Below are 12,798 nucleotides of genomic sequence, written 5' to 3'. Positions count from 1 at the left end.
GAAGGTAGGAATTATATCTGTTTTTATATCCCTGGCACCTAGAAAAATATCTGGAAGTATAAGAGGAGCTTGGAAAACAGTTAAAAAAACGAAACTGGACTTTCTAAATTCAGGAAATTCATCCATGTACATGCCTAAACTTTTATTTTTATCAAAGAGAAATCACTTATTCTTCTCTGCCTTCTTGTATAGCATAAAATAAATGTAATTATACCTTTCCAGAGTCCTCATTACAAACTCTCATTTTTGTACTTGGTTGTAAATGCAGAGATGTCACTGGGGAGCTAATGAGGTTTACAGGGTCCCGTGCCTGGATAACAGACAGCTCCCTAATTGCTGTGCTAACTGCTGTGTCTACTTGTAAGGGTTTGGTATCCTATCCTACCACTTCCATATGTTTGTTCTCATCCCCTAATTTGCTGCTTTTCATAGGGTCCCGTGCCTGGATAACAGACAGCTCCCTAATTGCTGTGCTAACTGCTGTGTCTACTTGTAAGGGTTTTGGTATCCTATCCTACCACTTCCATATGTTTGTTCTCATCCCCTAATTTGCTGCTTTTCATATACAGTAACCCAAGAAACCTGATCCTTGTTTATTGGCCTTACAAAAAGGGTATGGGTTTCACTGCAAACATTTTATCTATTTTAACTTACTGGAATGATTTTCCTCCCTTCTACCTTCTGCTTTTTCAACCATTTTCAAGCCTTAAAGTTAACTTAAGTATTACTCTATTTTTGCTGCAAAGTAGTACAGTATTACCAAGCACAAGGAAAATAATTCTAGAAAGAAAATGGAACAGCTGAATATGTACTAAATTGATTTACCCATTTGTTTCATAGACGTGGTAACAACTTCAAAAGGCCTGGAGGGGATCCTTCCTTACCATTAACCATGGAATCTGATATGGATAAGACAACAGTTTCAGACTGTCACCTTGTGGTGTTGAAAATTCCATTGCATATTATGCAAAAGAAGCCTTCACGTTTCTGGTATTAAAAGCATTCTCTCTCACTAGAGTCTCTCTTTGTCAATGATCTTTTTATTGGGCTGTCTCTACACTTTTTTCTGGTTTCATTATGTCTCTCCTGTACTATAACCTGAATCTGAGATTAAGCACCTTTCCAGGGACAGCTCATGATTCTGCCTGTTGGAAATGCTATCAAGGTCAGCTAGAAAACAAGCTTAAAAGAATAGAAATTGTACTCAGAGATGGAAGGACATATGACAAACGTCTATCTTTATGGTTGCCCTGTAAGGGTTCCTACAAAAAAGGGATCACAAATGCCCACAAAGCTGCTTTCTGGCCTGGGAGCCAAGCAAACCTTTTTTAATGAGAATTTATCTCCCTTCTATGAAGGCTCTGTTGGTTACTTGGTAAAAAGTTCATAATGACCACTTTCCTTAGTGTTTGTAACACATTTAATCTTTTGTTGTTGATATTAATATATGACAAGCAAGATCCTAGTTAATTTCATGACTTCCAGTTCCCATTAGACAATTTTTCATTATTTGCTAAATTTCTTTGAGTCCCCAGAAAAGTGTAAAAGAAAGGTTTATGGTGTATATTGTTGGTATCAAATAACACTACAGTATACAGCTCCCAAGTTAATGTTATGAGGCTGAGGGAAAACATTTGGAAGAAGAAGAAAAGACAGATAAACATAAAATTGAGGAAATATGCAAACAAGGGTCCTATTAAAAGAGTGGGAAATAAACTAAGCAGCCCCAAATTACAATATAATTTTCTTTCCTGAAAGACAAGTACCTTATTATAAATAAAAACAAGAAATGTTTACTTTTTGCTTAGAATCTGAGCCAGTATTATGCTAGATGTTTTATGTTCATTACCTCATTTATCCTTACTAACTGTGTAGGCCAGGGAATCGGGCATTATTCCCATTTTACTTATTTATTTTTTTTTTGCAAATTGAGTTTTTTATTTGTCACTATTAAAAGTCTGAATTTTAAACAGATTCTTGGGCTGTGGTTCATAGCCATCAACTTGTTCAACTTTAGCCCCTGTCTCATCCCCAGTAGCTCTTCCAGAAATACTACCTCCATCATGAAGCTCTATGAGTTTTCCCAATTCAAACTTGGGCTTCTTCAGCATTTTTACTTTTCTAACTAAGACATCATGGAGAGCGTAAATAGATTGGCAAGGCTTTTCTATGTCTTTTCCAATGCTGTCTGGAATCAATTTACTGACCAATTCTTTCAAGTCATTGGTCTGCACCTCTCAGGTCATGATTTCCATCATCTTTTTCCGGATTTAGCGGACCTGTTGGTGCTGAGCATAAGAAGTCTTCCACGTCTTATTGCTGCACTTTTATTAAAACCAACACAGAACAGATAAAGCCAATAACCATTGGTAGTCTTGACATCAACATGAGCTTCAATCATGGTCTGCCATTTTTGACCATGGAACATATTTTGTCATGAGTTAAGATCCATGCAATGGAAGTTAGTCAGGCAGTTTTTGCCCTGGACATCTTCAGTAATTAGCTTGAATTTTCTAAATACAACTTCATCATTGTGCAGATCAGCAAGACTCACTCACTTCAAACACATGGCCCTTGAGGCCATCATATGCAATTTTGGTTCCTTGAGTCCTGGTGACTAGTGTTTTTCCAGTATTTCCTACATTGAACATAGCAGGTGCTTTCATATCATACCAATCTTTCTTAGAAAATGGATCAACCACTTTCTTCTTGGCTCCTTTTTTTTTGCCACCTTTTGTAAAGCTCTTGTTCTTGCTCTTGCTCTTGTTCTTCGTGTTGCTCAGAGAGCCAAAAGGCTATCCCCATTTTATAGACAAGAATACTGAGGTTGAAAAAGATTAAATTGCCCAAGCCAAGGTATACATTACAATGTATGGAAGAGGGTCTGTTTGACTCCAAAGTTAGTGCCTTTGAATGCTGACCCTTTTGAAATCATCTGTATACTGACCTGTTACCGAATATGGGGATTTCCAAGAAATTGCAGTGGTAAGATTGGAACTAATGGGAATGTTATCCATAACATGTGAATAAGATTTTCAATTGATAGGTATTTGGATAGAAAAGACCAACAACATACTCTTAATTTTTCAAATAACTGGTACTAATACATTAATGGGAAAAGTTCAAAGGTTTAGAAACATCTCTAAAAGGCTGTTGTTTAATTTCTTAACTCAATTTCCAAATTACACTCTGATTCAGGACATGATATTTTCTCAGACTACTAGTCTCCTGACCAATCTCCTCAAATCCTTTTTCACAAAGTCATCATAGTAAAATATTTAAAACACATATTTAAATCTGCTCCTCCTCTGCTTTTAGAAGCCTTCAACAGTTCCTATCACTTCAGAACACACTCCAAACAATCCCGTTGGCATGGAATATAGAGAGAACCCGTAGTGGCTGGTACCTGTCACAATTGTCTAAAATGGCCGTGAGTTCAAGGGCAAAAAAAAAAGTCTTATTTATGTTTCATTCTTTATGTTTTATTCCTTTTTTCCTATCTTCAGAGAAAGAGACTACCTTGTATGTATTTCTGAGTGCCAAAATATCTAACGTGCCATAGTAGGTGTTCAAGAAAATATGTGATTACAAAAATAAAATGATTAACCAGCTTCATGTGTTTATGTTTCCATTTTTTTAGTTAGAACTTAAAAACTGTTGCACATGCAATCTAATCTTCTGTTCTAACATCAGTTTCATGTTCTAGGCTAATTTGTCTTTTCTAGTATGTAACCTCTCTTCTTTCTGGTCAGGAACATCTACTACTTCGCCTTTCAGTGGATGTCATACCCTCTACCTTTGTCTGCAGTGGGATAGCGGAAAGAGCCCTACACAGACCCCTGGCCCCTGGCTTAATAAGAACCTTGGCAAGGCTGTTGAATGACCTGAGGGCAGGGCAAGGAGGGGCAGCATCTTGCTCACTTTTTATCCACAGTACGTTCCCAGGACAGTCAGTAGGTGATCAGCAAAAGCTTATTGAGTAAATGAGTGGATAAAAGAGCAAATAAATTGACTAACAGCGACAAACTCTGAGTCTAGGTTTCCTCAGTCATTAAAGGGTGATAAATGCCTGCCTACAAGGTAACATTAGCTCTTATAGGTGATGTCACTGTCTCATGGGAGGCATTCTCAAAGTTCAGTCTCTGTTCTCTTCTCAAGCCTTGGCTGACCAAGTTTCATAAGATATGTTTCCTCAGTATCCTAAACTTAGGATACTTAAAAGGCAGATGAATGTGTGGTTGAAAAATAAAGGAATTCTGGACTCTTATCTTTAAATAACTAGTAGAACTATACGTTATTTAATTTCCTGACTTGCTGGAGGAGGAGGGCTGATAGAGGAATCAGATTTGTTCCTTTGGAGACTTTCTAAAACAACGAGGGTGAATTTTTGCAACCTTAGTCCTGGGGGAATAGTGTCCTATCCACTTTCCAGCAAGGAAACATTTGCAAATATTTTTCTGGATTTCTCTCTGTTTTTGGAAGTCATCTGGGGAAAAGGTGATTTGTGGGGTGAAATTTATGGGATGTTACTTTATATTTTATTTTTGAGGTCAGAGTATTGGTTTTCTCTTTTCTGTATTAATTAAGATAATAAATCTTAATTCAACTTAGAACTATGATAATATATATCCTTGTTCAAATAGCCAAAATGATGCTTGGCATCTTTGAGATTCTATTCAGCCAGGGTTTGCAAACCATGTGGTGACTCACTGCAGGCCACTTCTCAGATAGAACTGAAAAGCCCCATCCCAGTATCACACTGTGTATTTTCCCCTACTGGCATCAGCTTGACTTTGGAAAAAGATGAGAAATCACGTACATTTGGTCACCGATCTCTATCTTATTCCTGAAATCAATCATGTTCAAGATTAAGCAGCAACTAGCTCCCTCCACAATGAAACCCAGTAGACAGCAAACTACACTTTTCATAGTTTTAAAAATCATAGCTTAATAAATGTTTTGGAAATGCCTAACAACCAAGTTCTTTCGACTTGTTTTTCTAAGTCTAGAGATATAAACAATCTGAACATTAAAGGCACAAAGCAAACCCCTAAAAAAATAAAGGTTATTGTATAGTCGGTCCTCCATAGCTACAGATTCTGGATCTCTAGATTTACCCAACCACTGATAGAAAATATACAGAAAAAAACAAAACAAAACAAAACAAATGCACATTAAAAAACCAATACAGTACAACAACTACTTACATAGCATTTACATTATATTAGGTATTATAAGTAATCTAGACATGATTTAAAGTATCTGGTAAAATATGCTAGGTTATATTCAAACAGTATATATTTTATGTAAGGGACTTTAGCATCCTTGGATTTTGGTGTCTATGGGGTTCCGGGAACCTATCCTCCAGGGATACTAATGGATGACAGTACAATGTGATTTAAAAATGTAAAGTAGCTAACAAGTTACTTAACACATTTTCTAAAATAACATAAAATATAAAGTCAAACAATGAATGAATAAACATTAATGAGAACACCAGAGGTGGCAAAGCACATCTTAACATTTAAAAAAAAACCCTTTTTTAAAAAATTTCATTTTTTGTTTGTATAGATTACAGATAGCAAAAAAAGTGAGGTACTCACTTTAGTTTTTACAAAACTAGAGTGATTTTTTTTTCTGCCTAAATAAGTAGATTCAACCTCAAAGTGTTCCCAAGATATAATTAATCCAGACAATATATTTTAATATTTATTTATATTCTGCTTATTCCAAAAAAATGTAAGGAGGCTTACAATAAAAATCCTATAGCTACATTAATTCCAAAACCCTGATAAAATATACAATTAAAATAACAATATATTTTCATTAATACAAATTCATTTTGATTTTTAAATTATGGCAATCCAAAATAGTCTATGCTGAGGATACAGTTTCTCAAAACCACCATAATAAACAACTTGTCTGATAACAACAGACTGTTTAATTTTCTCAACATAGGATAATTATAGATAAGCCTTCCATATACATGCGTACACACACGTGTATGTTCTGGAATATATAACAACACTGGAAAATGTTAAGGAGGTACTGTAAATTCAAGTGTTTACAAAAGACAGCACAATATTATACCCTTTTTACTGTTTTTTTTTTTTTTTTTTTTTTTTTGGCTGGCTGCTAGAGGGATTGAACCCTGGACTTTGGTATTATCAGCACCATGCTCTAACCAACTGAGCTAACCAGCCAGCCCCACACCATATTTTACTTTTAAAAATAAGTATATACAGGCATAGAAGAGTAGAAATAAAAATTGAGATTTCAAGTTTTCTACAATGAATGTGTTTTACTTTCATAACATGGAAAACTATTTATACTTTTAAGACTACATTTATATTTTTAAACTATTTATATGTTTAACTTTTCTTGTTCCTATAATTATACTCCTATATGAAAATCCCATCATGGCTACTCAAAACAATAGACTCTGGGGCTGAGTCATATTAGAGGATCTAATGTCCGCTTCCCACTAACTTAATATGTTTTATTGAGATTTTATTGTTTTATAGGACAGAGTTTCACCAGAGGCCAACCTGTGTACTATAAATAAGTAACCATATCCTATGATGTTCCACTGCATACCAAATGGGCTCTACTTGAGATTTTATTGTTTTATAGGACAGAGTTTCACCAGAGGCCAACCCGTGTACTATAAATAAGTAACCATATCCTATGATGTTCCACTGCATACCAAATGGGCTCTACTTAATGGCATCTTTCATTTAGGGATGAATGCCTCTTTCACCATCCCTTAAAAATAGTATCACAGACCTTGAAAAATTATTGTACAAATCACAGGTCCTAAGATATTTTACATCTAGACATGTACAAAATTATTTTAAACTTACACAGCTTTGCAAATAGCCACTCACCCAATGAAAAGAAATAATTGGGGGAAAAAAGAGAGAGAGAGAAATACATTTTCTGAAGGGTTATATTACAAAATGAATTACATTATTCTATAGGATAAATAGTTGTTGAGGCATATTTTTTTCAGGCGTGTGCTACATATTCTAAAATCACAAGATCCTGTTACAAAACAATGATAGAAAGCTAATAATTATAAAAAAAATACAGACTTTTCCCCCAATGCTATTGGTGCACAATGTATCTCCAAAAGATACAAATTTCATAAAATTACTTTAAAAAAAAAGAGCATAACACTGCCCCACATCTAATTATGAATGATACAGAATCATCTTACTCAAGGATATTTTCATTTTAGAGATATAAAATTAAATAGATACCTTGTAGCTAGAAGAAACATGAAATGAGAACAAAAACATCACACTCCAAAATTAGCAATGGAAATTAAGAAGTGATTCTATGATTTTATGCGAAGTTTATTTTTTTAAAAAAAATAAATAATTCTATCATATAGCTAATATCATTAAAGTGTTTCAATAAAGGAGGAATGATAAAATAATGGTTTTTAATGGAACTGAGCAAAATTAAATTACCACTTCATATAACATTTAAAAGTTTAAAATGAATTGTTCTCATTGTCAGAAATTGACTAAGTGTGAGTGTTCTACAGGAAGGCTTTTTCTCCTTGCTTTCACACCCCTCCCTGATTTATCAGTAGGACATCTATACCAGACTTCTCAAGGTGAGGTCCACAGACCTCCTGGAGAAAGTAAGGTGTGCTGGAGATTAGAAGTCCTAAGGAAAACTATGGAATGCCCCTCAAGTTTACTTTATAGAGTAGAATGCTACAAAGAAAAGTATCTGACCCAAAAGCACCAACATGCTTAGAGGCCCTGCACTTGTCATTACGCTCCTGTCTCTCTCGGTCTTGCTCACTCTCTCTCTTTCACCCAGAAAACCCTACCCCACTCCCACTAGGATTCTTTTCCAGATTAATGACTGTTTAACTTCAATCCTCGTTTTCTTGAATTTCCCAGGCAGTGCTACCTCTGGACTGCTGGGGTACCTGGGGACAATGGCAGCACCTGCCACACTGCAGCATGTGAAGCACCCCTCCTCCCAGGGCAGGGCAGCCCTCAGTTGTCTATCATGAGCACTTCACTGGGAAACAACAAATGTCGCAGACACTAATCTAAAGCTTGGAGGTCCATCATGCTATCTACTAACAATCTCAAAAACAATGTTAGGAATAATACTGCACATAAAGAGGATTCTTGTCAGAAATCAAGAGGAAAAGTAAAGTTTCGGTTTTGGAGATCACATCCTGGCCAAATTACTTAACCTTTTCTGAGCCTGTCATTTCCTTGTTTACAAAATGGAAATAGGGTTGGTGCCCACCTCATTTGGGTTAGTGAGTATTAATTTAGTCATGTGCAGAAAGTTCTCAGCCTAGTACCTGACAAGTAGGTAGTTTACTGAATGCCACTATCAATCAAGATCGTGAATTTGAAAAATCACATAATTTTCACATGTGAACTTCAGATACATAGAAGTATAAAACTCTCATTAGGCAAGTTAATAGCATGAAAAGCGACAAATTTAAAAACATTTTATGTGTTACACTTAAACAAAGGAAGCCATTGTTTATGTAATAATAAGTATGATCCCTATATATTTGAGAAAATTTCATTCAAGGTACTGAAAAGTAATTTGATGGACTTAAAACACTGATGATGAAAACTAAAATCTGGTACAAATGATTCTGCTAATTCCATTAAATTGTGTGTGCCTGTATATATGAGTATATATGCTCTTTATAAAATGTTAAAGAACACTATACAAATGTACAAATAGCAACGTCTTGATTGAAGATAAGTATCTGTGAAATAGACATGGTGGGGGATATTATTTCAGTAGTTCCATCCATAAAGGTGGTATATCTATGCCGTAGCTTATTAAGCCACAATATTTCAACATGTAAAATATATTGGGGGCCTAATATAAAACTATACACTATAAATTGGAATTTGCTAAAGAGATACTTAGGACCCATATATAACTATAAAATTACAGTCATGTGTTGCTTAACAACGGGGATATGTTTTGAGAAATATGTCATTAAGCAATTTCGTTGTTGTGCAAACCTAGATGGTATAGCCTACTGCACACCTAGACTATATAGTATAGCCCATTGCCCCAACCACCTTCATATAAGATCCATCACTGACCAAAACATTGTTATGCAGCACATAACTGTATTTCAAATCAAAAAGACTGCTTCGTGATTACAGTGGCATGTATCCCAAGGACAGACTGATTTACAAAAACGCAGTCCCAGTAGCCTATGTGTGTGTATGTAAAAATAGCCTTGTTACCAAAATAAAAATTTCACTCTCCCACAACTCTCTAAATGCAAGAAACCCTTGGTGGCTGGCCAGTTAGCTCAGTTGGTTACAGCATTGCCTTGTAACAACAAGGTCAAGTGTTTGGATTCCCATACCTGGCCAGCCACTGAAAAAAAAAAAAAAGAAAAAAAGAAAGAAACCCTTGGTTATTAGCATGCCTAGAGAGAAAAAATTTAGTGAATCAAACAGTCTGGTTAAGCAGCCTTTCACACATATGCTTATATTTTCAAAGAACAAAAGCAACACAATAAGCAACACTGTGTGTCTGTGTGTGTGTACGCGGATGGTTTTTTGTTTGTTTGTTTGTGTTCTAGAGGGCACAATACTACAGGGTCCTCATATGAATGATTATTAGTAAGGGGGGAAACAATGAAAACCTTAAATGACAATTTAACACAGTTCAAACATTCCAAATCAAAATATTAAGTATTCACTAATACTGTAAAAATATACAATCCTATAACAGATAAAGGAGATACATATGGTCCCTGATTTACAATTATTTAACTTATGATTTTTTGAGTTTACAATGGGTTTATGGGGACTTAATCCCATCGTAAGTTGAAGAGCACCTGGACTTAACGATGGTTTGTCTTAGGACTTTTCAACTTTATGTTGTGTTTATGGGATATTAAATGTATTTTTCACATATTTTTGACTTACACTGGGTTTATCAGGACATAACCTCATTGTATATCAAGGAGTGTGCATGCGTGTGTGTTTACGTGTGTGTGGGTTCATTCAAAGGCTGATCTGGCACATGTAGAGATGTGGAGGCAAGCCCTTAGCAAATATTTTTGAGTTAAAAAACACTTTTCCTTTTATTTTAAAATGAGCTTACAAAAATGGTTAAATCTTCTTTTGAAAGTCACTAAAATTAGGATCCATTTATTTTCGTACTGAAACTGTTAAGTATAATCCAAGAAAAGCCCATTCATTTTATAGAAAAAGAACATAATGTCATAATCATCATCATCCTCTGTAGTTAGAGAAAATGCTCCTTTACATAAGGTGTATTCCCCAATATAAATTTAATATATATTAAATGACTGGACTATAAAAGTATCTTTGTACATGGTATATATAATAAGGAAGTCTTCCAAGTCATAACTTCACCAGAGTTAAGTAAATATAATGCACACACATATTTATCCAAATAGAAAACATTTCTGTGATATCTAAAAATTTTTAACTTCTTCCAAGAAGAATCTAGCAACATGACAAGCTTTTATGTTAAACAGATAGAAGACTGCATCAAAAGCTCTTCTTTTATTTTAAATATTTCTGCTAAATCATAGCAAAATTGTTCTGTTGATTTTTCTGTTTATCAATCCCCATTATATATTTTCCTTTTTAATTATCATTTGAAAAGAAATTACAACAGAGGTGTAAGCTGCTTTAGTTCCTGGCTTGATAAATTAAAAACAAAGGCTATGTAGATGAGGAGGAGGGTCAAAAAAAGGATAATCATACTGAGGACAGAAGTTTTTACTTCTCAATTTATAGAATATTGTTAAAAGAGAAAACAAATATCTTTAAATTATGAAAATGCCCTGGAAGTATCCTCTTTCAAAGTACTATATTTATTCAACTATGTGTTCCCAATACAAAGTAAACCCCTTATTAAAATGCCATGACTCAGTTCTTTGTTTGCTAAATTTAAATTATATGAAACTGCTTAATCACTGAGGTTCTAAAAGTAGTACGTCCTAAAATCAAGAAAAAAGTTTCCATTTTCAAAGCACTTACAGCTGTGCTTATAACTAATCCGTTATAGTACTTGGCTAATAAATTAATACTTAATTTGCAATTTCCTTAAATTAATAGCATACCAATAAGAAAAATCATAAGCCAAGTTTGGTCTTGAAAAAGGAAAGCAACTACAAACACAGTAAGTGTTTGTATAACATAAAATAAGCTAAAACCCAATGGACCAAAAAAGAGACAAACAGATTGCAACAAAACAAAACAAAACAAAACAAAACTTCCAAAATGCTACATATGTGATTCACTTGTTAGGTCACAGAAGATACCCATTTTTCAAACATCTTCCTTCTTGACATTTTACCAGAAGAGAGCCATAAAATAGATTGCAACAAAACAAAACAAAACAAAACAAAACTTCCAAAATGCTACATATGTGATTCACTTGTTAGGTCATAGAAGATACCCATTTTTCAAACATCTTCCTTCTTGACATTTTACCAGAAGAGAGCCATAAAAAGGAAGAACTCATGCTAGAATGAATTGATAAAGGAATCACTTCTGCTAAACTATAATTGTGGTCCAACTTCCTTACACAATTATTGCTCTTTATTTTCTTTTCTGAGCCATTCAAGTTGGATATTATCTGAAAAGATCACATGCCAGTTTTCTTGGAACAACTACACCCAACGTTTGGCCCAACGTGTTTAGTTTCTCCACCTTGCCCTCATCATCAGTATTAAAAAAAAAGCTAATAATTTGAACACTTCATAACATGGATAAAATTTTTAGAATGTATTGGACTACATAGTTCTTATGTGTTCCTAATAGAAGTTAGGTTTTCTATCACCTAAAGGTGATATACGTCCACTTGGGTTACACATAGGATGTATCTCCCCCCAAAACAAAAGAATTCTAGTGACCTTTGGTTTTAACCACTGACAACCAGCAGATATATCTATAAAACTATAGAATAAACAAATGAGTACCAATAAATTTTATATGTGCCCATATAAATTAGTCATCACTATATCTTTCTCAACTGTTCAAGGATCAGAATTTAAAGAGTTTTGTCATTTAAAAAAGAGGATGTGGTGGTATTGGTGGAAATGTAAGAGTCAACTTCCACTTTTTTTGTATCTTTGGTTTCCCAGCCCCCTTCAAGAAAGCTGTGTACTCTGACCCCTTCCCATATACACATATACAAAAATGTTTCATATAATTTCAAGAGACCCATAGAAACCCACAAATGAAGAAATTATAGACTTTAAGAATGGAAACGTCATGTTTAGGGGAGCTAAATCTTTGTACGCAATTAGATTATCCCGTGTAACTAACTACAGGAGCTGGAGCCAGGTGAGCATTCAGAACGAGAAAATAAGGCAGGTAGCTATGAATGAGGAACTGGCACACGATGGTGTAGGAGGGTCCCTGGGGCTTACATTGTTCACGTCCAAGCAGGAAGAAAAGTAGCAGAATAAATTGAAAGGAATTTCTTAGTGACAGGGGCTGGGACAAATGGAATTTTCTAAGGCAATCTGTTCAAGTAAAATAATATAGAAAGGATATCCTAAGCCATTCAGTAAAATCTTGGGAATACAAAGTCAGTTTTTATCTCCTCCTACTTTACACTTCATTATCATTGTGCTTATTTAGCATCAAGCACTGTAGAAAACTTTAGAAAAATAAAACTAATTATATGATTAACACTATTAATTTATTTATATATACATACATTCACATAAGTATACTGTATATGTTCTTTGTCCTACATAACAGCGTATGCTTTCTTCTTTAAACAAAACCA

General features: G+C 34.5%; 1 pseudogene; it reads right to left on the bottom strand.

The window, feature by feature from the left end:
• Positions 1 to 1,937: 1,937 nt before the first annotated feature.
• The window catches only part of LOC103599403, an 18,382-nt pseudogene continuing 7,521 nt past the window's right edge, over positions 1,938 to 12,798 (bottom strand).

This window comes from Galeopterus variegatus, unplaced genomic scaffold, assembly GCF_000696425.1.
Source record: "Galeopterus variegatus unplaced genomic scaffold, G_variegatus-3.0.2 Scaffold2948, whole genome shotgun sequence".
In the NCBI taxonomy this organism is placed as follows: Eukaryota; Metazoa; Chordata; class Mammalia; order Dermoptera; family Cynocephalidae; genus Galeopterus; species Galeopterus variegatus.
Note: the sequence above shows the minus strand (reverse complement) of the source record. Positions and strands in the feature narration are given on the sequence as shown.